Source organism: Dendrobates tinctorius, unplaced genomic scaffold (genome assembly GCF_039654945.1).
Source record: "Dendrobates tinctorius isolate UK_male_01 unplaced genomic scaffold, ASM3965494v1 ptg000008l, whole genome shotgun sequence".
NCBI lineage: Eukaryota > Metazoa > Chordata > Amphibia > Anura > Dendrobatidae > Dendrobates > Dendrobates tinctorius.
In genome coordinates, this window is record NW_027361676.1 from 61,532,468 (window position 1) to 61,559,629 (window position 27,162).

The window sequence follows — 27,162 nt, forward strand, 5'->3', positions numbered from 1 at the left end:
GGAAGCCTTAGAAGGCAGCCCAACAACCAACACCACTGATACACCACTATATAGCCTCCCCTTGCACTGCACACACAGTGACTGGTGTGTTGTGCAGGCCAAATTGCTAGCAGCAGAAGCAGTTTTTTTGTCTTCTCAGCAGGACACAAAAAAAAAATTGGGATTGCTTTTAAAAAAGCAGTTTGCGGAGCAGTGGGTAAACAGCAATGCAGGAATGTCAGGAAGCCTTAGAAGGCAGCCCAACAACCAACACCACTGATACACCACTATATAGCCTCCCCTTGCACTGCACACACAGTGACTGGTGTGTTGTGCAGGCCAAATCGCTAGCAGCAGAAGCAGTTTTTTTGTCTTCTTCCCTGCCTAACGCTCTCCCTACAGAATCAGCAGCAACCTCTCCCTATACTAAGATCGGCAGAAGTAAGATGGCGGTCGGCGTGCACGCCCTTTTATACCCCCTGTGACGCCCACCAAAGCAAGCCAATCACTTGCATGCCCTTCTGAAAGATGGTGGTGACCCGTGCCTATGTCATCACGTTGCCCACAGTGTCCGTGGATCCTGATTGGCTGAAAAAGAGCGCAAAACAAACTTTTGAAACGCGACTTTGGCGCATAAGTCGCCGACCTCGTGGCCGACCTCATCCTAGGGTCGGGTTTCGTTTCATGAAACCCGACTTTGCCAAAAGTCGGCGACTTTTGAATTTTTTCGACTCGTTTCGCTCAACTCTAGTGCTAAGCATTCTCAATTTTTCATATTTCTAGTGCAGAGATGCAATTCAATTTCATATTTCACATTTGCATTCTATAGCACTACAGAGTGCTGCCTTATCGGTTTGATTGTTTATTGGTTGGTGACTCTAGGTAAGCACTTGTTCAGACCTGACTTATGTTTGGATGTGACAATCGGTCAGTTTTTTTGATGCTTGAAATCTGATTAGAACTTAAACAGATAATGCCAATATAAGTATAAAGTATAAAATGTTCCAAATAGTCTAAAATATCAGGCAATAAAGATTTAACGAATGGCACTCACATGACAAGATGTTAGTGTTTACACAGCCATATAAAAGCAACTGTGAAAAATCCAGCAGTCTAATAACAATTTGCACTGAATAAATTGAATGCACTTTGTATTGGATGGGAAGGGGTTAGATATTATACTTATAATCTTCTTAGTTCTCCCCATACTTGATCATCTGCCACTGGTCCTCCGATTGACTCTTATCTTCTATCTTGCAGCTGGGTATTATGTTTTGGTAGGAGGCGCATTACTGAAGGAAGAAAGTAGGATAGAAGATAAAAGCACTGATCAGAAGATCTGGGGTGTTGGGGAAATTATGGGGAGACCCCCCTAGATGAGAGATGAGTATCAGATTTCTTTAGTAATTTCCTGACCATTTCTAATCCTGTGCTTTTATTTCTAATCCTGCTAGAAAAATACAATTAGCTTTGAATCAATTTCTTTATTGCTTATCAGTTATTACTGGAAACATTGCATTCTTAGAAGGTCAGACCCACACCCAGAGTAATATTCTGACACATTCTGAGATTGATATTTGCTCTTTATTAATCTTATGATCATTGGGTTTTGGAAGTGAATAGATGCTGAATCCTGACAGATCACAAACAGATCTTTTGTTAAAGAAGGAGGCTGATTTGCTCTTTCACTGGGGTTAATATGCGAGTCCTAGTTACAAGGGAAAATGTCAGTTGGAACTTGGTTATTGCATTAGTTTCCCAACATGACTCTCAGTATGTAACTGTATTATCAGCAAGGAGAGGTAAACTTTTAAGATGCATAAAACTTAACCTTTAATGATGCCATTAAAAAAATGAACCAAGAATCAAGGGACAAAAGTTGATCACCTAAAATACATATATGCTGTAAAGTGCAAATGCTCAAAATATACCATTGCTCATAATAAAAGTACAATTTCAGCCATATGTTTTGATGAAACGTATCATCAAAATATAATTCTATTTCTCCAAGGTAATGAATCGGCAGAAGCAAAACATGAACCGAGGTTTTGGGGTATATCTTAGGCGGTGCCACACTTGGGTAATGCCCTTGTTAGAGCAGAAGTTACACATAGGGCACAACAGGGTTAACAAAGCACATTATCTTAGTAAGGACATTTATATTTTACCTCTCCCTGCTATTAATAGCCAGTTACAGGGGATATCAACAGTAGAAGTAATTTGCTTAACCCCTTAGCGACCGCTGATACGTCTTTTAGCGGCGGTAGTTAAGGGTACTTAACCACAGCGCCATTAATTAACAGTGCTGTGGAAAAAGTGTATAGTGCCCCACAGAGTCAAATTTTCTCCGGGGTCTCGGCTGCCCCCCGGAGAACATGATTCAGGTCGGTTTTTACCTATCCCGATTTTGCGATCGCCGTTATTAATTGCATAACGGCGACTTCAAACAAAAGTCTGATGTGTCATTTAATTTCTCTCCCTTCTCGCACATCAGAGGAGAGAGAAATAGGGTCCCCGTTTTGCCCCCATGTACCTCCCGGTGGTCCTCAGCCAGCGTGATTCCCCTCCATGGGCGCTGCCTTCTTCTTTCGGGCTGTGATTTCATTCATTCATTCAAGCTGCATTTTGATCACTGTGATAAACCCTATCACAGTGTTCAAAATTAAAAAAATGGTAAATAAACCCCCCTTTAACATCCCTTGGTTAGGGAAAAATAGTGAAATAAAGAAAATATATTTATTTTCATTTTTCCATTAGGGTTAAAGTTAGGCTAAAGTTAGGGTTAGAGATAGGGCTGGAATAAGGGTTAGGGTTGGAATTAGAGTTAGGGTTAGAATTAGAGTTAGGGTTGGAATTAGGGTTAGGGTCGGAATTAGGGGTAGGTGTTGTGAATTCGCTTTCTGGCCTCCCTCTTGTTATTACTGAAGGTAGTGGAGCTGGTCAGATTGACAGAGGGGTTGCGAGTTCTCTTTCTGGGTTCCCTCTGGTGGTTACTGGAGGTAATGGAACTGATCTGATTGACAGAGGCTTGCCACCTGATAATGATGATGATGATTGGAGATCTGGGGTTTCCCTGCTGGTGATTTGCTTCCTGTTCCTCCTGAGGTCTGATTTCTCCAGCTCTGTCCCTGCATGTTCAGCTAACTTGATTATTTGCTATTCTGTTTGCATTTGATCTGGTTTTGTCTATCTCTTCTTGGTGCAGGTCACCGTCCATATGTTACTGCTTCTGCCAGTTTGTTTTATTCCCTGTTAAATTGGTCTCTTTTTGCTCTGCTTTCAGAATATACCGGAGTGCTGATATAGTGGGGGGCGAAGTCGTGTGACTTCAGTGTTTTTTGCATCAGACGTATTGTTTGGGGCAATATATGTTTGGGGCTATCTATTCCTTTGTGGTCTGCTCTGGGGCTGTTTAGATTCCCCTTTCTTGCTTTAGGCTTAGTTAGCTCTCCGGCTGTGCCGAGGCATCTAGGATCATCGTAGGTACGCTCAACGGCTACTGCTAGTTGTGTGGATAGGATCAGGGGTCTGCAATCTACTTAGGTACCAACCTCTTTGGCTTTCTGTGGCTTAGCCTAGACCTGCTCTCCTCCTCGGTGACCCATTTATAACAGTTAGGGTTGGAGTTAGGTTTGGGGTTGAAATTAGGCATAGGGGTGTGTTGTGGTTAGGTTTGTGGTTAAGGTTATGGTTAGGGTTGGTATTAGGGTTAGGGTTGTGGTTAGGGTTAGGATTATGGTTAGGGTTGGGATTAGGGTAGGGTTAGGGTTGTGGGTAGGGTTATGGTTAGGGTTGTCATTAGGGTTATGAGTGTGTTGGGGTTAAGGTTGAGTTAGAATTGAGGGGTTTCCTCTATTTATGCACATCAGGGGGTCTCCAAATGTGAAATGGCGCCACCATTGACTCCAGCCAATTTTGCGTTCAAAAACTTCCGAGCCCCGAAGTGTGCCCAAGCAGTGGTTTACCCCCACATGTAGGACATCAGCGTACTCAGGACAAATTGAATAACAACTTTTGTGGTCCAATTTCTCCTGTTACCCTTGGGAAAATAAAAAATAGTGGGCTAAAAAATCATTTTTGAGGAAAAAAATTATTTTCTATTTTCATGGCTCTGCATTATAAACTTCTGTGAAGCACTTGGTGGTTCAAAGTGCTCACCACACATCTAGATAAGTTCCATAAGGGGTCTAGTTTCCAAAATGGTGTCACTTGTGGGAGGTTTCTACTGTTAAGGCACATCAGGAGCTCTGCAAACACAACATGACGCCCACAGACCATTACATCAAAGTCTGCATTCCAAAAAGACGCTCCTTCCCTTACAAGCTCTGCCATGTGCCCAAACAGTGGTTCCCCCCACATAGGGGGCATCACCGTACTCAGGACCAATTGCATAACAACTTTTGTGGTCCATTTTCTCCTGTTACCCTTGTGAAAATAAAAAAACAGTGTGCTAAAAAATCATTTTTGAGGAAAAAAATGATTTTTTTATTTTCACGGGTCTGCGTTATAAACTTCTATGAAGCACTTGAGGGTTCAAAGTGCTCACCACGCATCTAGATAAGTTCCATAAGGGGTCTAGTTTCCAAAATGCTGTCACTTGTGGGTTTTTTCACTGTTTAGGCACATCAGGGGCTCTCTAAATGTGACATGGCATCCAATCTCAATTCCAGCCAATTCTGCATTGAAAAAGTCAAACGGCGCTCCTTCCCTTCTGAGCTCTGCTGTGCGCCAAAACAGTGGTTTACCCTCACATATGGGGTATCGGCGTATTCAGGAGAAATTGCACAATAAACTTTGTGGTTCATTTTCTCTTTTTACGCTTGTGAAAATAAAAAAATGGTTCTGAATTAAAATGTTAGTAAAAAAAAAGTTAAATGTTAATTTTTCCCTTCAATATTGCTTCAGTTCCTGTGAAGCACGTAATGGGTTAATAAACTTCTTGAATGTGGTTTTGAGAACCTTGAGGGGTGCAGTTTTTAGAATGATGTCACTTTTGGGTATTTTCAGTCATTTCGAAAGTGACTTCAAATGTGATGGGGTCCCTAAAAAAATGGTTTGGTAAATATTGTTGCAAAAATGAGAAATCACTGTTCAACTTTTAACCTTTATAAGGCTGGTTTCAGACTAGTGCATTTCAAATGCAGCGCATGGCGCCGCTAAGCCCCACCCCCTGCCCGCCCCGTCCGGTCATTTCCTCCTACTATCGCACACGGCTGCATGCGATCTACACACCCTATCTTTAGCATTGGGTGCTCAGACCGTGCGCTGGCCGTGTGCTAGTAAGATTTTTGCATGTGCTGCACACTTTTGAAGGTGCGCCGGTGTTTGCCAAATGCACCATGTTGCATTTTGGCGCACCTTCAAAAGTGTGCAGCGCATGCAAAAATCCTACTAGCGCATGGCTAGCGCACGGTCTGCGCACCCTATACTAAAGATTGGGTGCACAGATCGCATGCAGCCATGTGCGATAGTAGGAGGAAATGACCGGACGGGGCGGGCATGGAGCGGGGCTTAGTGGCGCCATGCGCTGCCTGTAAAATGTGCTAGTCTGAAACCAGCCTAAGATCCTATCGAATAAAAATTTGTTTCCAAAATTGTGCTGATATAAAGTAGACATATGTGAAATGTTATGTATTAAGTATTTTGTATGACATATCTCTCTGATTTAAGGGCATAAAAATTAAAAGTTGGAAAATTTCAAAATTTTTAAAATTTTAGCCATATTTCCATTTTTTTCATAAATAAATGCAGGTTATATCAAAGAAAGTTTACCACTAACATGAAGTACATTATGTCACAAAAAGCATTTTCAGAATCAGCAGGATCCGTTAAAGCGTTCCAGAGTTATAACCTCATAAATTGACAGTGGTCAGAATTGTAAAAATCGGCCAGGTCATTAAGCAACAAATTGGCTCTTTCACTAAGGGGTTAAAATGTTGAAATGCTCACCTAAAGGTGTACTGTGACACTGCAAAATTCCAAATGAATCTTGCCTAAGCCTATATACTGCAACACTATATTTAAGGCTATATCTGTTCTCTATCATCTCCCAGCTCATGGATTATAACTGCCATATCATCATCCCTTATGAAAGCAGCATTGTCTGCTGCTACAAAATATTGCCTCCACATCATCCCCTTATTAACTGTAACCGCTACAACAGTTATGATCTGTAATCACCAATATTGTCTTCCCTTATAAACTTTGACCTATGCGCTGTCTTTTTCTACTGTTTCTCTATATGCATTTCAATCTCCATACAGACCACATATTCCCAGTGCCCGTCTTCATACTGCTCACTCTATAATATGCGCACTCTTCACGGTAATCCATCACATTGCCCACCCATACTGTTCCTTCTCCACACTTTGCTTCTTCCATATACTTCTCCCTCACGCTGCTACCTCTCTATACTGTGTGCTCACACTATTCCTCTCACAATATAGGGTACATGCACACAGTAAAAGTCACTTAAATGTTATCTGCTCCTTTATGAAATGCATACCTTCCCCCTCACCATCTCTGCCTATGTGGCACTACAGTTTTGTCAGTAGCCTGATAAGGTTACCTCACCGAGCCGATGCAAGTCAGAGCAGTGAGTTAATTAATGCTCCTCTGCTCATTCAACACCAGTTCCCTTATCATCAATTGTATTCACATCTTATAGGCATGAATACAAGTGAACATAGCTCAACTCTTTGCCTGTTCTCTGTTCTCATTATGCAGTCCAATGTAGGCATGTATACACGTAATTCGAAAAAAAGGAATAAATCGGCACCAATCAAAAGGTGTGTGTAAAGCCACAAAGCTCGGACAACTGAAGACTGGTCGCACTCTCATGTCCATATATGTGTATATATACTGCTCAAAAGAATAAAAAAAATAAATGCAAATGGATTAGTGTTCCCTTTATTTTTTAAGCAGTATAGATATTTGTTTAGGTATTATATGTGTTTACTTTTTAATAGCTACCTTCCACTCGAAGAAAGTATGAGGCAGTTGTCTACCTCTTCATACTTTCTGTTGGGCCTATAAGTTGGACCCTTAACTCACTATCATTTACTAGCTATCTCTAACATTTCAGCTATTTTGCATTTGCTCACAAGGCCACAACATTTTTAATCTAATATCTTTATCATTTCTTTCTAGAGAGAAAAACAGCATTAATGTAGGAAAAAATAATGCATTTTTGTTTTATGACAGACAACATGTATCATGTAATCATGTTGAAACTTAAATATTGCCGTTATTACTTGGAAAACAAATTATCAACAATAGCATATAATTAGGTTTTCTCCTCAATTTATATTTTTATATGATGTTTAGGTTTTCAGTCATTTTTTTATTAAACTTAATTTTAACAGAACTTGAGTTAGCTTACAACAAGTATCTGTTTATTGACAGTGTTCAATAAGTTTATTTTTCCTATTTTATTAATATTGTTGACTTCAACTTTGACATCTGTTGCAGTCACATCTGTTCTAGAAATGCTATCTTCTGAATAAGGATGCTTTTTGAAAACAGAAGATCAAAAATCTTCTTCTCTTCTTGCTTCTTCAAACTCAATGTGGACAAATCTAAACTCATCATCTTTCCTCCATCTCACAGACCTTCCTTATCTGATCTACTGTATCTATCACAATTAATGACATCACGCTTTCCCACGTACTGGAAGTGTGCTGCCTCGGAGTAACCCTTGACTTTGCCCTGTCCTTCAAACCGCACATCCAAGCTCTTACCACCTACTGTCACCTCCAGCTCAAAAATATCTCCAGAATCCGACCTTTCCTCAACCCTCAATCTACTAAAATGCTTTGCATGCCCTCATCATCTCCCACCTCGACTACTGCAGCATTCTTTTCTATTTCCTCCCTGCTAACACTTTCACACCTCTCCAGTCCATCCTTAACTCTGCTGCCCAACTAACTCATCTCTCGCCTCGCTACTCCTCCGCTTCTCCCCTCTTCAAATCTCTTCAATGGCTCCCATTCCTTCTGTGTATAAAATTCAAATTACTAATACTGACCTACAAAGCCATCAATAACCTGTCTCCTCCATATATCTCTGAACTAATCTCCCGATATCTTCCCACACGTAACCTCTGGTCCTCCCAAGACCTCCTTCTCGCCTGCACACTTATTCACTCCTCACCTTATCTCCTCCAAGACTTTTCCCTAATTTCCCCACTCTCTAGAATTCTGTGCCCCAACATGGCGGACTATCAACCCCATTCAGACCCTTCAGACAGAACCTGAAAACCCACCTCTTCAAAAAAGCTTGCAGCCTGCAATGACCATGCTGCCACCTCACCACTACCGGAGCTACTGCCTCACTAACAGCGGAGCTGCTGCAAATATTGTTGGGTGAGCACTAAAATGCTCGATTGCTCGTTGCTCGGGTTGAGCAAATTGGAATACTCGGGTACTCAGACAAATTAACGAGCCCAATGTAAGTCTATGGGAGACCCGAGTATTTTTACTGTGACCAGGGGTCCTTTTAAGGTATAAAAACGTCTGAAAATGATGGAATCACTGCTCAAATTACACGGGGACATCATGGGGATCGCCCCTGGAAGCATTCCTGACTCCTAGTGCACAGCTTTAAACAATGTTGTCAGAGTTTCATGCCGTTTTTACTGGTGCACCAAAAACATACCAAAATTAAACCAAAACGGATTTTGCTAGGAAATATGTTAAGGTACATCCTTTCCAGGTTAATGACTTGTATATAAGGTAAAATAATTAACCCCAGACAAAAATGTTCCTCCCACACTTGGGCTATTTTCAGACACAGTATTTTTGAAGGGTTTTTCAACTTTAACATTGCTTTCAACCAATACAAATGCATTCACTGGGAAATGTCATTGTAACATTTACCAAGCCCAGCTGGCCATGTGGTGTGTGACACATAAGCTGACACATCTTGTTTAATTTATGAAGGAAGGACTCTTAAATTCACATAACCTACTGTATTTTTACATGGGCATCAGACAGCATTAATCTGCTTAAAGGGCCATTATTAAACAGTGTTTCTCCTAAACTGTTATAGCCTATGCTGTGAGTGGATGGGCTGCCAAGAATTATGATGCACCCCAATACCCCTTTCACGAAATGTCCAGGAGGGCTTCCATAAAAATGATGCATTGACTGAAAGGCCTGCCCTGCTGCATATGCACCTCAATATGTCTTTGAACCCAGATACTGGATGGGCCCAGGAAAATCCACTTCACATTATTCATTTTGTACTCCCATTCTGTTTTCTTATGCATTGACTGTAAGGCCTGCCCTGCTACCAACTCATATGCACCCCAATAAGCCTTTGAACCCACATACTGGATAGGCACAAGAAAATCCACTTCACATTATTCATTTTGTACTCCTGTTCTGTTTTCTTATGCATTGACTGCAAGGCCTGCTCTACCAAGTCATATGCACCCCAATAACCCCAACCCCAAGCTTCTTAACAAAAAATGTCCCACTAAAAAGGAGCTGGTCTCACTTAGTGTATGGGCTGGCAAACATTTCCCCTGTGGGTGACACCTCAACCTTTTTAAGAACAAGTATTTTACTCACAGCCTAACCAGCCACCCTTGTTAATAATGTGACACTGGCTGCAACTGCACCGAACACGTAAACTCTTTTGATCTAGTGGTGCTGGATGATCAGACGTGGAGGAAGGCCTGATTAAAAAATAGGCCCAATTTCTAGGAGCGGGTCTCATAGACTTGAAATGCCCATACACATAGTGTATGGTCTGGTAAACATTTCCCCTTTGGGGTGTACATATTTTTGGTATTTTGGTGACGGGCATCATAACCCCCTTGCCAAAACATAGAGTGGCCGGAGAATGACTAAATACATTCACCCTGGTGTTCAGGTGGTGGAGGATGGTGAGGATGAGGAGAAGGAGGAGGAGGACACCTAATAGCCAAAATCAGGAAGCATATATCCATGTTTGGTTGTGAAGAAATGCATGGGAATACACCTCCAAAAACCACAACATTGGAGTTTATGCTTCGCTGTCATCATTTGGTGATGTCGAGAAGTCAGGCCCAATCCATCCCTTGTAAATTTTTATAAGAGTCAGCCTGTCTGCATTTTCCATAGAAAGGCGAATGCGCTTATTTGTGAAAATGCCACCAGCAGCACTAAAAACCCGCTCAGACAAAATGCTAGCGACAGGGCAGGCCAGGACCTCCAAGGCGTAGAGAGCCAGCTCATGCCACATGTCTAACTTGGATACCCAATAATTAAAAGGCACAGAGGAATCACGGAGTACGTTGGTATGGTCAGCAAGGTACTCCCTCAGCATCTTAGGGAAGATTGCATTCCTTGTGAGATAACACCGTCTGTCTGTTACTCCGACAATATATTTGGAACTTTAAGGTTACCCCAACTCTGTATACAGCTGTATGCTTGTGTTACATAACCTATTTACAGCTTTTCATATTCTTGTGTAATCCATACTGGGCCTGAGAGCGTTTGTGTCTGCCTCCTGAAATGCATAAGGAGAATCAGAATGTTTACACTCTACAATGTATACCTTGTATCTGGTGATACTGTTCCTCTTTTTCAACTTGTTATTTTATTGGGTAATCCATACTGAGCCTTTGAGCGTCTGTGTATGCCTCATGAAATATATACGGATATTTACTGTTATCCATATACTGTATAGAGCTGTACGCTTCTGATACAGTACCATATATCTGCTGGTATTTTGGGTCCATTTTAAAAAACATGAGGAAGTATGGTGGAAGAGGATGCGGATGTGGGTGTGGAGGGCCACCTGGTACTGATGGTGGTGGTGGTGCATCTGCTGGTAGAGCCAAAAACACAATAGCAGCTAAGGCAGGAGGTGTTGAGCCAGCGTCATGGTGTAGCTCTGGAAGGCCTGTAAGGATCCCTTTTCAGGGAGTAGGTAGACTGCTTTTAAAGCTGGAGTATCAGTAACTGTTTGTGGATTACATTGCTGAAACAACCTCCAGCTCTATCGCCTCCTCTTCTGAAGTTGTAAAAAATGCAAGCACTGAGTCGTAACTGCAGGCTTCTGGTCAGGAGCAACCCCTTTCCTTGTGTCCTTCACCCACACCAAAAGTGAAGGATGTGGAAGCACACACCTCAGATTACTCCATGGAGCTCTTTTCACATACCATGCCTGGGTTAATTAAAAATAGGGCCCATCATGTACTGGAGCAATGTAAATTGGGCAGATCAGACACTGGAGCTGCATCTAAGGGGCACATTATACACTGGAGCATAACAAATGTGGCCCATTATATATGGAACATTATTAGAGCCCATTATAAACTGGAGCATCATCCATGAGACCTATCATGTACTGGAGCAATGTAAATGGGGCAGATCAGATACTGGAGCAGCATCTAAGGGGCACATTATACACTGGAGCATTACAAATGGGGCCCATTATATATGGAGCATTATTAGAGCCCATCATACACTGGAGCATCATCCATGAGACCAATCATGTACTGGAGCAATGTAAATGGGGCAGCTCAGACACTGTAGCAGCATCTAAGGGGCACATTATACACTGGAGCATTACAAATCGGGCCCATTATATATGGCGCATTATGTGGAGCTCATCATATACTGTATGGAACATTATATGTGACCAATTATTCTGGATGGAGAAATATATGGGGCTCATTATTCTGTATGGCGCACAATGTGGTGGCCATAACACTGTATGGAGTAATATACTGTCCCTTTTTTGAGCTATTGTACAATTTAAAATAGATCAGTCATGTCATGTAAGCAGTGAAGTATGTGTCATTGTACAATATCTATATTTCTGTGGCGTATCGGAGCATCATGAGTTGTGGTATGTGTTAAAGGGTTGCACTGACACTCTTTGGCCCAGGGCACATGAAAACCTAGAGCCAGCTCAACCCCCCCCCACAACTTTAGCCAAATAACCCTGAGTTTTCAATGCATAACTATTCTTAGGAAGTAAATTAAGTTTGACAAGCTTCAGTTATAAGAATTGATATTTTTGGCATTGAAATGGGCACTGTAGGTGTGTTTACTGTCCTCCACTCCCTGCCGACTTTGCTTCCCCATTGACTTACATTGGGTTTCGTGTTTCAGTCGGCCTCCGACTTTTCCCTATAGTCGGCCAATTTCATTCGACACGACTTTTGCAAAAGTCGGGTTTCATGAAACCCGACTCGACCCGAAAAAAGGCAAAGTCACTCATGTCTAATCAAAGGTCCTTTGTTAGTAGATAAACAAATGACTGGTGATTTACATTCCTTTGTTTTAAGTAAGTTTCAATTATCTTTTTTTGCTTACCTCCCTGAAAGTAAGGATACGGTATATGTTATATATTAAACTGATTGAAACAATATAAAAATCAATATCTAGGATTACACAGGTGCAAGTGGAGGAGAAAGTGGACATAGCGGTATAAGTGGCAGAGGCAAAGGATTAGGTAGCCAATGTAGTTTTTTGCGTTGTGTGTTTTTTGTGGAGAAGGCCCCCAAATGAAGCAAATCACAAATAGAATCATAGAATCGTAGAGTTGGAAGGGACCTCCTGGGCCATCTGGTCCAACCCCCTGCTCAAAGCAGGAATCGTCAAATCATCCTAGACAGATGTCTGCCAGCCTCTGTTTGAAGACTTCCATTGAAGTAGAACTCACCACTTCTCATGGCAGCCTGTTCCACTCATTGATCACTCTAACTATCAAAAAGTTTTTTCTAATATCTAATCTGTGTCTCCTCCCATTCAGTTTCATCCCATTGCTTCTAGTCTTTCGTTGTGCAAATGAGAATAAAGATGATCCTTCTACAATGTGACAGCCCTTGAGATATTTGTAGATAGCTATTAAGTCTCCTCTCAGTCTTCTCTTTTGCAAGCTAATCATTCCCAAATCCTGCTACTTTTCCTCATAAGACAGGGTTTGCAGACCGGTCACCATTCTGGTCGCTCTTTTCTGAACTTGCTCCAGTTTGTTGATGTCTTTTTTAAAGTGTGGCGCCCAAAACTGGACACAGTATTCCAGATGAGGTCTGACCAAAGAGGAGTAGAGGGCAATAATGACTTCACGTGATCTAGACTGTATGCTTCTGTTAATACATCCTAGAACTGCATTTGCCTTTTTTGCTGCTGCATCACACTGTTGACTGATATTCATCTATTAGTATGCCCAAGTGTTTTTCACATGTGCTGTTGCTTAGCCCTATTCCTCCCATTCTGTATATGCTTTTTTCATTTTTATTGCCCAGATGTAGGACTTTGCATTTTTCCCTGTTAAAAATCATTCTGTTAGTTGCTGCCCACTTCTCCAGTTTATTTATATCTTTTTGAATCCTCTCTCTCTCTTCTCTAGTATTAACTATCCCTCATAGCTTTGTGTCACCAGCAAATTTAATCAGTTTACCCTCAATTCCTTCATGTAAATCGCTGATAAAGATGTTGAACAATACAGGGCCAGGACAGAGCCCTGTGGTACCCCACTTGAGACATTCTTCCAACTGGATGTGTAGCCATTTACGACCACTCTTTGGGTCCGACCACTAAGGCAGTTATGAATCCACCTAACAGTTGCCTTGTCCATTCCATACCTAGTCATTTTTTCAATAAGGATTGTGTGAGATACTTTTTCAAATGCTTTGGTGAAGTCAAGATATACTATATCTACAGCATTTCCCTGATCCACCCAATCAGTGATTCCATCATAGAAGGAAATTAAGTTAGTCTGACATGACTTATTAGTTACAAACCCATTCTGACTCTATTTGATCACTTCATTCTTATCCAGGTACTGACATACATGTTGTTTAATAATTTGTTCAAAGATCTTTCCTGGTATAGAAGTCAGACTTACTGGCCCATAGTTGCCTAGGTTCACCTTCTTCCCCTTTTTTGAAGATAGGAACAACATTTGCTCTTCTCCAGTCTTCTGGGACTTCTCCTGTTCTCCATGAATTTTCAATGATTATAGAGAGCGGTTCAATCCCCCATGACCACCACTCTCCATTTCTTCTTCACAACATTTTTCTTTCTCCATCCAGGAGGATTCTGAAGGCGAACAAGTTTGCAGTTTGTGGGCAAAGTCTTATCCTGATATATTTCTTCATCGTTATCCTACGTGAGAGCCTGGTACTGGTTCCTGAGCAGTATGGGTGCTGACAGCCTCCTGATCCTCCTGCTTCTTTGGGTCACATGCTTCCATTCCTCTGTTTCTTCAGGTGCACTTCGAATTTCTTCTCTTTCTGTAACATGAAGAGAAAATTCTGCTCTGTCTAAGAACTCTTCACCTTCCTTAATGATCTTCAACGTAGCTAACCTCTCTTCGAGATTTTGCAACTTTTCCTCCAACAGGGACACAAGCTTGCATTTGTGGCAAGTTGTGAAGTTTGGCTTTTCCACTGGAAAGTCTGTGAACATGTAGCAATAAATGCAGCTCACAAAATGGCTCCTGACTAGAGATGAGCGACTTTGCCTTTTTTTGTGTCGAGTCGGGTTTCATGAAACCCGACTTTCTCAAAATTGGCCGATTATCGTGAAAAGTCGAAGGCCGACTGAAACACAAAACCCAATGCAAGTCAATGGGGAAGAAAAGTCGGCAGTGAGTGGAGGACAGGAAACACACCTACAGTGCCCATTTTAATGCCAAAAACATTAATTCTTATTACTTAAACTTGTCAACCTTAATTTACTTTATAATAATAGTTAGGCATTGAAAACTGGGGGTTATTTGGCTAAAGTTGTGGGGGGGTAGGGCTGGCTCCAGATTTTCGTGGGCCCAGGGCCAAAGAGTGTCATTGGTCTCCGTTAACACATGCCACAATTCATGATCCTCTGATATGGCAGAGAACTAGCGATATAGTACAATGAAAAATACTTCACTTCTTACATCTCATGACTGATATCCATTTTAAATTCTCCAATAGCTCCAAAAACGGACAGTATATTACTCCATACAGTATTATGGCCACCGCATAGTGCGCTATACAGATTAATGAGGCCCATATATTTCTCCATACAGAATCATTGGTCCCATATAATGTTTGAAACAGTATATGATGAGCTCCACATAAAGGTACAGTATATGTTGGTCCCCATGGATGAAGCTCCACTGTGTTATTGGCCCAAATAATGCTCCATATATAATGGGCCCCATTTCTAATGCTCCAGTGCATAATGGGCCCTGTATATGCTGCTCCAGTGTCTGATGTCCACCTTTGGAATGCTCCAGTGTATGGTGGGCCTCATATATCATTCTCCAGAGTATAGTGCTCCCCAAAAATAGCTGTCCCAACATTGAAAACAATTAAATAAGTCTCCTTGCTAGGGAATCCCTGTACTAGTCTAGACTCCTCGTCGTCCCCATCTTCCATCTCACTGCACTTGGACTGTTTACGCAGAGGCCGTACAGACGTGATTTCATTGCGCTCTCTGACCAGAATGTCACTGTCAGGAAACGCGGAAGACGTCACGGCGGTGGAGCAGGGAGAGGTAAGTATTTCAACTTTGCAAGTTCTGTGATCCTGAGCAAGCAGGGGGGGCTCACTTATTGGCGACGGCACTGGCACATTACCCCTCATAGTACGTCAGTGTGTCTGACAGCCGGTGTGCACCCCCACCATCAGAGACACTTGATTCTACTATGAGGGACCTTGTGCCAGTGCCATTGCCAAACAGTGTGCCCACCCACCTGTCCAGGGCAACGGCACTCGCATGGGTGTGTGCGCCAGGTGGTGACCCCGGCCCTGTGGGGGGAGGCAGCCCAGTTAGGGAGGAGGAAAAAATGGCATATGTTGATGTTGGACATTCAGCAGCTGCAAATGGAGTAATTGGAGAAGTCCGCGGAAGAGGAGGACAAAAGCAAGCCATTTTTCTGGCAATCTACGTGTCAGCAGGGGAGGGCGGGACAAAATCCTTTGAAACCCATGGATGGTTCATTTTAATGAAGGTTTGATCATCAACATTTTGGGTCCTTTTTTCTGTCAAGATTGATCTAGCAGCACTGAAGACTGGTTCAGATAACACACTAGAAGCAGGGCAAGAGAGCTCCTTTAAGGCATATTGTGCCAATTCAGGCCAGGTGTCAAGTTTACTGGCCCAATAGTCAAAGGGAAATGACCAGTGAGGGAGAACATCGATATGGGAGGAGAAGTAGTTTGTTGCCATAGTTGACAACTGCTGTCTCCTGTCACTTTCGATCGATGCAGTATTACCAGTCATGTGAGCGGTACTTGAAAAATCAGTCCACAACATGGTCATGAAACCCCTGTGTCCAACGCCACTTCGGCTGTGTGCACCACGAACACCTCTTCCAGGTTGCCCCCTACGGTTCGTTGGAAAAATATCACCGCCGCTGTGTGCTGGGGATGCCTCAAACACATGGTTTACCAGAGTTGCTTGTTTGTTAGCCAATATTAGCTCTAGGTTCTCCTGTGGCATGATGTTTTGGAATTTGCCTTTATAGCGTGGATCCAGGATGCTGGCCAACCAGCAGTTGTCATCGTTCATCATTTTGGCAATGCGGGGGTTCCTTTTTAGGATCTGCAAGGCATAATCAGACATGTGGGCCAATGTTCCATGAGTCAATGATGCACTGCGAGTGCTTGGTGGAGGAGCTCTTTCTGGCAAATCCACATCCCTCCAGTCACGCACAAACCCTGTACCAGACCTTGTCACGCCAACATTTTCTCTTGCCCCACGAGAAGCATCCTCCTCCCCAAAATAATCATCCCCATCATCCTCCCCCTCTTCCTCTTTTTCCTCCACCTCGTCCACGAGACTTCCCTGACCAGAAAATGGCTGACTGTCATCAAGGATTCCCTCCTCCTCTTCCTCCTCAGCTGCAGATGCCTGCTCCTTAATGCGCGTCAAAGTTTGCATGAGCAGACGCATAAGTGGAATGCTCAGGCTTATGATGGCGTCGTCTGCGCTTACCAGCCGTGTGCATTCCTCAAAACACTGAAGGATTTTACAGAGGTCTTTCAGCTTTGACCACTGCACACCAGACAACTTCATGTCTGCCTGCAAACTGCCTGCCCGTGTATCCTCCCACAAATGAATTACAGCCTGCCTCTGTTTGCACAGCCTCTGAACCATGTGGAGGGTGGAGTTCCACCTTGTTGCATCGTCAATAATTAGGCGGTGCTTGGTAAGTTGGAGCAATCATTGCAGCTTCTGCATACGACTGGAGTGTACGGGCGATCGGCGGATGTGCGAGCACAGTCTTCACAACTTATGGAGCAGGGGTGTTAACTCAGGATAATTATTGAGGAAGCACTGCACCACCAGGTTCAAGGTGTGAGCCAGGCAAGATATGTGTCTGAGTTTTGAAAGGGCTATGGCTGCCTCAAAATTCCGGCCGTTATCACTAACTACCTTGCCTGCCTCAAGATGTAGACTGCCCAGCCATGACTCAGTTTGTCGCTGCAAGTAGTCGGCCAGTACTTCCGCGGTGTGTCTGTTGTCGCACTGTCCCACCGCCGCTGTCCTCTGTGGACCCTGCATCCACCACATTAACCCAGTGCGAAGTGATGGACACGTAATGGCCCTGGCCATGCCTACTGGACCATGCATCTGTTGTGAGGTGAACCTTTCCACTCACTGATTGCTTGAGTGCATGGACAATGCGGTCTTTCACATGCACATGGAGGGTTGGGATGGCTTTTCGCGAAAAGAAGTGCCAACTGGGTAGGTCATAGCATGGTACTGCGTAGGCCATGAGCTCATGGAAAGCTTTGCTTTCAACCAACCGGTAGGGCATCATCTCTAACGAGATTAGTTTGGCAATGTGGGCATTCAAAGCCAGTGTACGCGGATGAGAGGATGAGTACTTTCTTGTTCTACTCAGAGTCTCTGGTAGGGTGAGCTGGACTTGAGAGCTGCATATGGTGGAACTAGCGGTGGACATGGCGGACTGAGAAAGGGTTGGTGATGGTGATGGTATTTTTGCTGATGGCCTAGATTCAGTCTTTCGTAGCAATAACATTGTGATTCCATGACTGCTGTGCCCTTGCGACGACACCTCGACATTTGCTCCGGGTGGTGTGCTAACCGGTGGGCTTACAGTAGGGGAAGCGATGTAGCGTTGCTGACGACCTTCATTCGGAGCAGGTGCACATGTGGTACATGAGGTTTGGTAGTCCGTCCACGCTTGCACGTGCATGGTGGTTAAATGTCTAAGCATGCAACTGGTATTCAAATTTCTCAGATTTTTCCCTTGGCTAAACGTCTTTGCGCACTTCTTACAGATAACTTTTGCCTGATCATTAGGATTTTGTTAAAAAAAGTGCCACACTGCACTCTTCCTACTATGGAAGAAATTTTTGAGACCTTGCACGCTGTGTTAATTTGACCGTCTGGCCAAGCTGTCATGCAACTCTTTTGGTTTTTGTAACACGTTTTTGGACTGCTACTGTCATGCCAGATAACAGCTGTTGCGATGTCGTTGCCTGCTGCGGATCCTCCTCCTCTTCTGAGCTATTGGCAGCGGCACCCTCTTCCCCCAATGGATGCCAATCTGGGTCAACAACTGGGTCATTCATCACCTCCTCTTCAATTTAATGTGCACCTTCCTCTGTGTCACCGTGTAAGGTGGTATAGTATGCGGGAAGGGGCACCTGAGTTTCATCAGGGTCAGGTTCTGGATCAGTACACTGCGAGGACAATGTAGTGCTCTGAGTGAATGTACCAGCAGAATCATCTAGCAGTGGCTGTGCATCAGTGCACTCCATGTCAGATTAATCTTGGCCTGGGTAATTCACGATTTGACTTGATAACCCAGGCATGGTATGTGAAAAGAGCTCCATGGAGTAATGTGTTGTGTGGCCTGCCGCATCCTTTAATTTTGGTACGGGTGGACACAAGGAAAGGTGTGGTTCATGACCTGGAGCCTCCACTGATGACTCAGTCCTTTTATTTTTTGAAACTTCAGAAGAGGAGGCGATAGAGCTGGAGGCTGTGTCAGCAATGTAAGCCAAAACTTGTTCCTGAAGCTCTGGCTTTAAAAGTGGTTTACCTACTCCCAGAAAAAAGAGCCTTCGAGGCCTTGTGGAGCCAGTCGACGCAGGCTCAACACCTCCTGCCTTAGGTGCTATTGTGCTTTTGCCACTACCAACAGATGCAACACCATCACGATCCACCATCGGGACCAGCTGGCAACCCCCGCCCACTTCCATGGCGTCTTCCACCATACTTGCTCATTTTTGTGAAAATGTACCCAAAATACCACCAGCTATATGGTACTGTAAAACAAGGTAGAAGGTGTATCTACTATTGGTGAGAATTTGAATCTCACTATAGATTTGAGGACGCAGAACTATTGTCTCTGACCCAGTAGAGATTACACCTCAATGTAACAGACTGAAATTGGATGGTGAATGACAAGGTGGAGGGTGTCTATAAGATTGGTTAGATTTTGAATCTCACTATAGATTTGAGGACGCAGAACTATTGTCTCTGGCCCAGTAGAGATTACACCTCCATGTAACAGACTGAAATTGGATGGTGTATGACAAGATGTAGGGTGTTAGGCGTTGGATTCCAGGGACTGCACAACAGGAATCCAGAGCCATACATCCAGCGGTCTCCCATTTCCCTCCGACCGCTCAGGGACCTGCTCAACAATCCCACCGATACAGGCATCCTGCTCAGACTCGCTCTGTGAGCCTGGGTGTTGCTGCCAGCTCTGGTGCAGCAATGGTAGCGCAACCTGCTCTGCAGAGAACCGACCCAGAGGCTAAGTCCTTTCGCCGTGCTGCTGGGCATGCCCACAAGATGACCTCTCAGTGGAGAGCAGGGGTTGCATGCTCAGGTCCTGTGTCAGATCTGATTGGCCCTTCCCAGAGTATTGGAAGGTCCCGGAAGCGCATGGCTATAAAAAGCCCGCATGGCGGCTCGGCCATGCACTAGTGTAGACTTATTATGCTATGTGTGAATGGTGATGGATGCATGTATCTGGTGACTGACTTATTTGAAACCCCTACCCTCGGATATTACGAATGGTGACAGAGTGGTGGTTTAGTCAGCGCCAGGTAGTGGCTAGCTATGCGCCACAGAGCTACCATACCATACACTAGCGTCCGTCAGTGACCGCTTCCCCGGCACTGACGTTAAGCGGCCTCAGATTACGCCGCGCTACAGTCAGCAGCATCTCTTGGTGTCCACGGCTGCGGCGCCACACGCCGGTAGCCTGTGAGGTTAACAGGTCCGGCGCTTTCGCCTTATTTCCTCTGTAACAGAGCCGCACCTAGCACCTCGGGTGACGCTAACCCGAGTGTAGTGCTCCGCCTCCTAGCTAGTCTGCCATTGTCCAGCAGCGGTCTTGTCACCTACCTCACGGTGGACCCCGGGCAGCGAACGCACCTCCTATTATTTATATTTGGTGCGTTCCGCCGTCCATAACATTACACTAGCGCCAGGGTCTGTCTGGTAATGGCAGACCTGTAGCAGCTGCAGCGATACATTCGGCAGCTGGAGAGCAGGTTGGCGGCTATAGAGAGCGCCAACTCAGCTGCGAATGCTGCGCTAGCTGCTGCCCAGACAGTCGCTGAGGCTGTCTCATGTGAGCCCACACTTTTGCCCATGCTGACATTCTCTCGCCTCCCGCTTCCCGACAAGTTCTCGGGTGACAGCACCACCTGTAGGGGATTCGTGAGCCAGTGCTCTATTCAGCTTGAGTTACTGGCTGAGGCGGTTCCCTACAGAGCGGGCTAAGTTGGGGTTTATCATCTCATTGCTGTCTGGCAGGGCATTAATGGGCTACACCATTGTGGGAATGTGATGATCCCGTGGTTCAGGGTGCTGCTCAGTTCCTCGCAGCCCTGAAGCAGGTCTTTTTGGGACCGCTGATCACGCACGATACCTCACTCCAATTATTATCCCTAACACAGGGGTCGCTCTCGGTTAGCCATTATGCCATCTGGTTCCGGACATTGGCTTCCGAATTAGAGTGGCGTAACAAAGCATTAGTCCCGGTGTTTTGGAGTGGGTTGACTGAGCACATCAAAAATGCTCTAGCTACCAGAGAGGCTCCCACAAGTCTGGAGGAACTAATTGCCATCTCCACTCTCATTGACCTCCAGTTTACAGAGCGCGGGCTGGAACGTGCACAATCCAGACGTAGGGTTAATTTTGCTCCCACCTTCACCGAGCCGCTAAGAGATCCCGCACAGGAGCTCTCATCCTCTGAACCTATGGAGGTGTCTCGCACCGGCCCCAAGCCACATCCGATGCGAAGCTCCATACGTTGCTATCTATGCCGACAGTTTGGTTATTCGGCTAGCACATGTCCACAGCGCTCGGAAAAGCGACCACGTCCAGTGGCTGTAGGTGGTGGTCAGTCCAATAGACAACCCTTTTCCCCTAAACCAGTATTCCAGGGCACTTTAGATAGTGGGACGTCCACCTGGGAGGCAGAGGTTACCGTTGATTCCGGGGCCGAAGGGAACTTTACGTCCTCGACCTTCGCCCAGAAACATGCTATTCCACTGGTGTTACTGCCTCAACCTCTGACCATTAGGCTAGTTAACGGTGCACCTTTACCATTTCAGGTGACCCACCAGACAGCTCCACTCAGGCTCTCTTTCTCACCCTCTCATCATGAGGTCCTGTCACTGCTCATTTTGCCTGATGGCATCGACCAGGTGCTTCTCGGGGTTCCCTGGCTCCGTTGCCACTCCCCTCATATTGATTGGGCTTCGGGGAGTATACTGGGTTGGAGCAAGGACTGTGAGGGAAGGTGTCTGGGGGGCAGTGTTCAGGTAGCTTCCACTGAAGTGCCTGCGGATCTTTCCGCGCTTCCGAAGCCCTACCACCAGTATGCGGAAGTCTTCTCTAAGAAGTCTGCGGAGACACTCCCGCCACACCGTCCTTACGATTACCCGATAGATCTCCTGCCAGGCACAGAACCTCCTAGAGGCGGTGTGTATCCGCTATCACTCCCTGAGACAGAGGCTATGTCGCAGTATATCCGGGAGAACCTGGCTAGAGGTTTTATCAGAAAATCGGTGTCGCCGGCTGGTGCAGGGTTCTTCTTCGTACAGAAGTAGAACGGAGAGTTATGTCCCTGCATTGACTACAGAGGTCTCAACGCTATCACGGTCAAAAACAAATACCATCTACCATTGATCTCTGAGTTATTTGACAGGTTGCGAGGGGCCCGGATCTTTACAAAATTAGATCTACAGGGGGTGTACAACCTGATCCGCATTCGCGAAGGAGACGAGTAGAAGACAGCTTTTAATACTAGGGATGGCGCTACGAATATCTGGTCATGCCCTTTGGCCTTTGCAATGTGCCTGCTGTCTTCCAGGATTTCATTGATGACGTCTTCCGCAACATGCTCTCTACCTCGGTGGTGGTCTATCTGGATGACATACTCATCTTCTCGCCAGATTTGACCACCCACCGGAGAGACGTCTGCAGGGTCTTCGACCGTCTGCGGGCGAATTCTCTCTTTGCCAAGCTGGAGAAGTGCCAGTTTGAGCAGGAGTCCTTGCCATTCCTGGGCTATATCATCTCGGCCCAGGAGTTGGCTATGGATCCTGCCAAACTGCAGCTGGTGTTGGATTGGCAGGAACCCCATTCACTCAAAGCGGTGCAGCGCTTTTTAGGGTTCATGAATTATTACCGCCTGTTTATACCGCACTTTTCCACACTGGTGGCTCCTTTGGTTGCTCTCACTAAAAATGGAGCTAATCCCAACGCTTGGTCTGAACAGGTCTCCAAGGCCTTCACGTCTATAAAATCTCATTTTGCTGGCACTCCCATCTTACATCGTCCCGATGTAGATAAGCCATTTATTCTGGAGGTTGATGCCTCTTCCGTCAGTGCAGGAGCAGTCCTTTTCCAGAAAGATGCTCAAGGTCGGAAGCATCCCTGCTTCTTTTTCTCAAAGACCTTCTCACCGGCGGAGAAGAATTACTCCATCAGGGACAGGGAGTTGCTAGCCATGAAGTTGGCCTTTTCTGAGTGGAGACATCTCCTGGAGGGAGCTCGGTTTCCCTTCCAGGTACATACGGACCATAAAAATCTGGTCTATTTACAGACGGCCCAGTGCCTGGACTCTCGTCAGGCTAGGTGGTCGCTTTTCTTTTCCCGCTTCCGCTTCACCCTACGTTATCTCTCAGTGGAAAAGAACGTCCGTGCAGATGCTCTCTCACACTCGGTAGTTTCTGCGGAAGAAGGAGAGGCTGAGACTCGGCTAATTCTCCCAACAGAGAGTTTTACGACCGTGGCTCCCGTTGCTCTCGAGTCAATGCCACCAGGCAAGACCTTGGTACCTCCCCAGCTACGGCCAGAGGTTCTCGCTTGGGCACATGCCTCCAGGGTAGGTGGTCACTTTGGCAATAAGCGGACCACTAAACTCCTGGCCAGGTCATATTGGTGGCCACATATGGCTTGAGATGTTAAGGAATATGTGCAAGCATGCGTCTCGTGTGCACGGAACCGACCCTTTAGACAGAGGCCGGCGGGGCTTTTGTATCCTCTGCCAGTGGCGGATAGACCTTGGGAGATGTTTGGCATGGACTTCGTTGTTGGCCTGCCCAAGTCTGGTGGCAATACGGTCATCTGGGTGGTCACCGACCATTTTTCCAAAATGGTGCTTCTGGTGCCACTCGCACGGTTGCCTTCTGCTCGTGGTCTTGCCACTCTGTTCATAAAGCACGTATTTCACTTACATGGCATACCGGACAAAATCGTTAGTGATCTAGGTCCCCAGTTCGCGTCTCGGTTTTGGAGGGAGCTCTGCAGTCTACTCAGCATCGAGCTAAACCTGTCCTCCGCTTACGGCTTGGTTGAGAGAGCCAACCAAACCTTGGTCACGTACCTGCGGCATTTTGTCTCTGCCAGGCAGGATGACAGGGCATCCTTGCTACCATGGACTGAGTTTGCCCTGAATGATGCAGTGGCCGATTCCACTGGTCAGACACCCTTTCTTTTAAACTACGGCCAACATCCACGCGTTCCTGTCCCGATGCCAGTATCCTCCGCTGATTCCAGGGTGGCAGACAGGGCAGTGGAGGCTCGCCACATTTGGGATCGCACTCAGGATGCTATCCGGGCCTCTAAAGAAAGGATGAGGGTGACTGCCGACACACGTCAGTCACCAGACACATGCATCCATCACCATTCACACATAGCATAATAAGTCTACACTAACGCATGGCCGAGCCGCCATGCAGGCTTTTTATAGCCATGCGCTTCCGGGACCTTCCAATACTCTCGGAAGGGCCAATCAGATCTGACACAGGACCTGAGCATGCGACCCCTGCTCTCCACTGAGAGGTCATCTTGTGGGCATGCCCAGCAGCACGGTGAGAGGACTTAGCCTCTGAAGCAGTTCCCTGCAGAGCAGGTTGCACTACCATTGCTGCACCAGAGGTGGCAGCAACATCCAGGCTCACAGAGCGAGTCTGAGCAGGACGCCTGGATCACCAGGATTGCTGAGCAGGTCCCTGAGCAGTCAGAGGGAAATGGGAGACCGCTGGATGTCTAACATTACCCCCTCTGAGCCTCGGTACGCTCAAAGGCCGCAATCAGGATTGGAGCATGAATGTTCTCCACCAGGTCCGAGCCTCCAGTCCATGATCCTTCCAATCTACCAAATAAATTTTTTTGCTACGGACAATCCTGCATCCCACGATGGCGTTAACCTCAAACTCGTCAGATGACAAGTCTGACGACCTGGCAGATGACTCGGTGAACCAGGCCATATGAACTGGTTTGAGGAGGGACACATGGAAAACGTCCAAAATGGCTAAGTGTGGAGAAAGAGCCAGGCGATAGACCACAGAGCTGATACACTCAAGAACCTTAAAAGGCCCAATGTATCGCGACACGAACTTGGGGGACTCGACTCGCAGTTTGATGTTTCGAGTAGAGAGCCACACCATGTCGCCGGGGGAGAAACTTGGAGCGGGTCGCCGAATTTGAAATCCCTACCCTCGGATATTGCGAATGGTGACAGAGTGTTGGTTTAGTCAGCGCCAGGTAGTGGTTAGCTATGCGCCACAAAGCTACAATACCATACACTAGCGTCCGTCAGTGACCGCTTCCCCGGCACTGATGTTAAGCGGCCTCAGTTTACGCCGCGCTGCAGTCAGCAGCATCTCTTGGTGTCTGCGGCTGCGGCGCCACACGCCGGAAGCCTGTGAGGTTAACAGGTCCGACGCTTTCGCCTTATTACCTCTAGGGCATCTCTGTGCCTGTATCAGAGCCGTGCCTAGCACCTCGGGTGACACTAACCCGAGTGTAGTGCTCTGCCTCCTAGCTAGTCTGCCATTGTCCAGCAGCGGTCTTGTCACCAACCTCACAGTGGACCCCGGGCGGCGAACGAACCTCCTATTATTTATATTTGGTGCGTTCCGCCATCCATAACATAGGGTGTCTTTAGGATTGGTGAGAATTTGAATCTCACTATAGATTTGAGGTTGCAGAACTATTGTCTCTGACCCAGTAGAGATTACACCTCAATGTAACAGACTGAAATTGGATGGTGAATGACAAGGTGGAGGGTGTCTATAGGAATGGTGAGAATTTGGATCTCACTATAGATTTGAGGACGCAGAATTGTCTCTGGTCCAGGAGAGATTACACCTCAATGTAACAGACTGAAATTGGATGGTGTATGACAAGGTGGAGGGTGTCTATAGGATTGGTGAGATTTTGGATCTCACTAGAGATTTGATGACGCTGACAATGATGCTCTCAGTTCAAGTATGGATGCAGGCAGCCTAATAAGCAGGACTGCTGCACAGTGCACACACAAAAGGGTGAAAAAATGAACCCTTGGTAACTGTGCAGAAAACAGGAAGAAAAAGTATTTTTGCTTTTAAAAAAGCAGTTTGCACAGCAGTGTGCAAACAGCAATGCAGCTATCAGGGAGCTTTATAAGGCAGCCTAATAACCCACAGAGCTGATGCACAATAATAGAGCCTCCCCTGTCACTGCACACAAAGTGTTGTGTTGGAAGTGGAAATCGCTAACAGCAGAAGCAGTTTTTTGGTTCTTCTTCCCTGGCTAATGCTCTCCCTACAGAATCATCATCATCAGCAGCAGCAGCTCTCCCTATGCTAAGATCACCATAAGTAAGATGGCGGTCAGTGTTCATGCCCTTTTATAGCCCCTGTGACGCCACACAAAGCCAGCCAATCACTTGCATGCCCTTCTCAAAGATGGTGGTGACCAATGCCTATGTCATCGCGCTGCCCACAGTGTGCATCCTCCATCATTGACTGAAAAAGGGTGCTGGAAGCATCTTTTGAAACGCGACTTTGGCGCTCTGGTCGCCGACCTCGTGGCCGACCTCATGCTATGGTCGGGTTTCGTTTCATGAAATCCGACTTCAGCGAAAGTCGGCCACTTTTGAATATGACCGACCCGTTTCGCTCAACTCTACTCCTGGCCTCTTCCATATTGTTATAGTTATAGAGATTTCAAAATAATGAAAAATGAGCCAAAACTCACCGATTTACCGATTTCCTCTTTTCAGCTGCAACGGCCAAAATCCACTGTTCGTTGAGCTCGCCGAGACTCTTCACTTATCCCAGAAGGGACTGGGAATATGCAGATGATCTGCTCAGGACTAGAGATGAGCGACTTTGCCTTTTTTCGGGTCGAGTCGGGTTTCATGAAACCCGACTTTCTCAAATGTTGGGTCGAATGAAATCGGCCGATTATCGTGAAAAGTCGAAGGCCGACTGAAACACGAAACCCAATGCAAGTCAATGGGGAAGCAAAGTCGGCAGGGAGTGGAGGACATTAAACACACCTACAGTGCCCATTAGAATGGCAAAAACATCAATTTTTATTTCTGAAGCTTGTCAACCTTAATTTACTTCATAATAATAGTTACGCACTGAAAACTGGGGGTTATTTGGCTAAAGTTGTGGAGGGGTAGGGCTGGCTCCAGATTTTCATGTGCCCTGAGCCAAAGAGCGCCCCTTTAACACATACCACAACTCATGATGCTCCAATACGGTAGAGAAATAGCGGTATAGTACAATGAAAAATACTTCACTTTTTACATCTCATGACTGATATCGATTTTAAATTCTCCAATAGATCCAAAAACGGACAGTATATTACTCCATACAGTATTATGGGCACCGCATAGTGCACTATACAGAGTAATGAGGCCCATATATTTCTCCATAAAGAATCATTGGTCCCATATAATGTTTGAAACAGTATA

General features: G+C 45.6%; 1 long non-coding RNA gene across 1 annotated transcript in view; it reads left to right on the forward strand.

Moving 5' to 3' along the window:
- Positions 1-27,162, forward strand: part of LOC141092017 (uncharacterized) — a 1,925,499-nt gene that overhangs the window by 1,773,377 nt on the left and 124,960 nt on the right. The gene's annotated exons all lie outside the window — the stretch shown is intronic.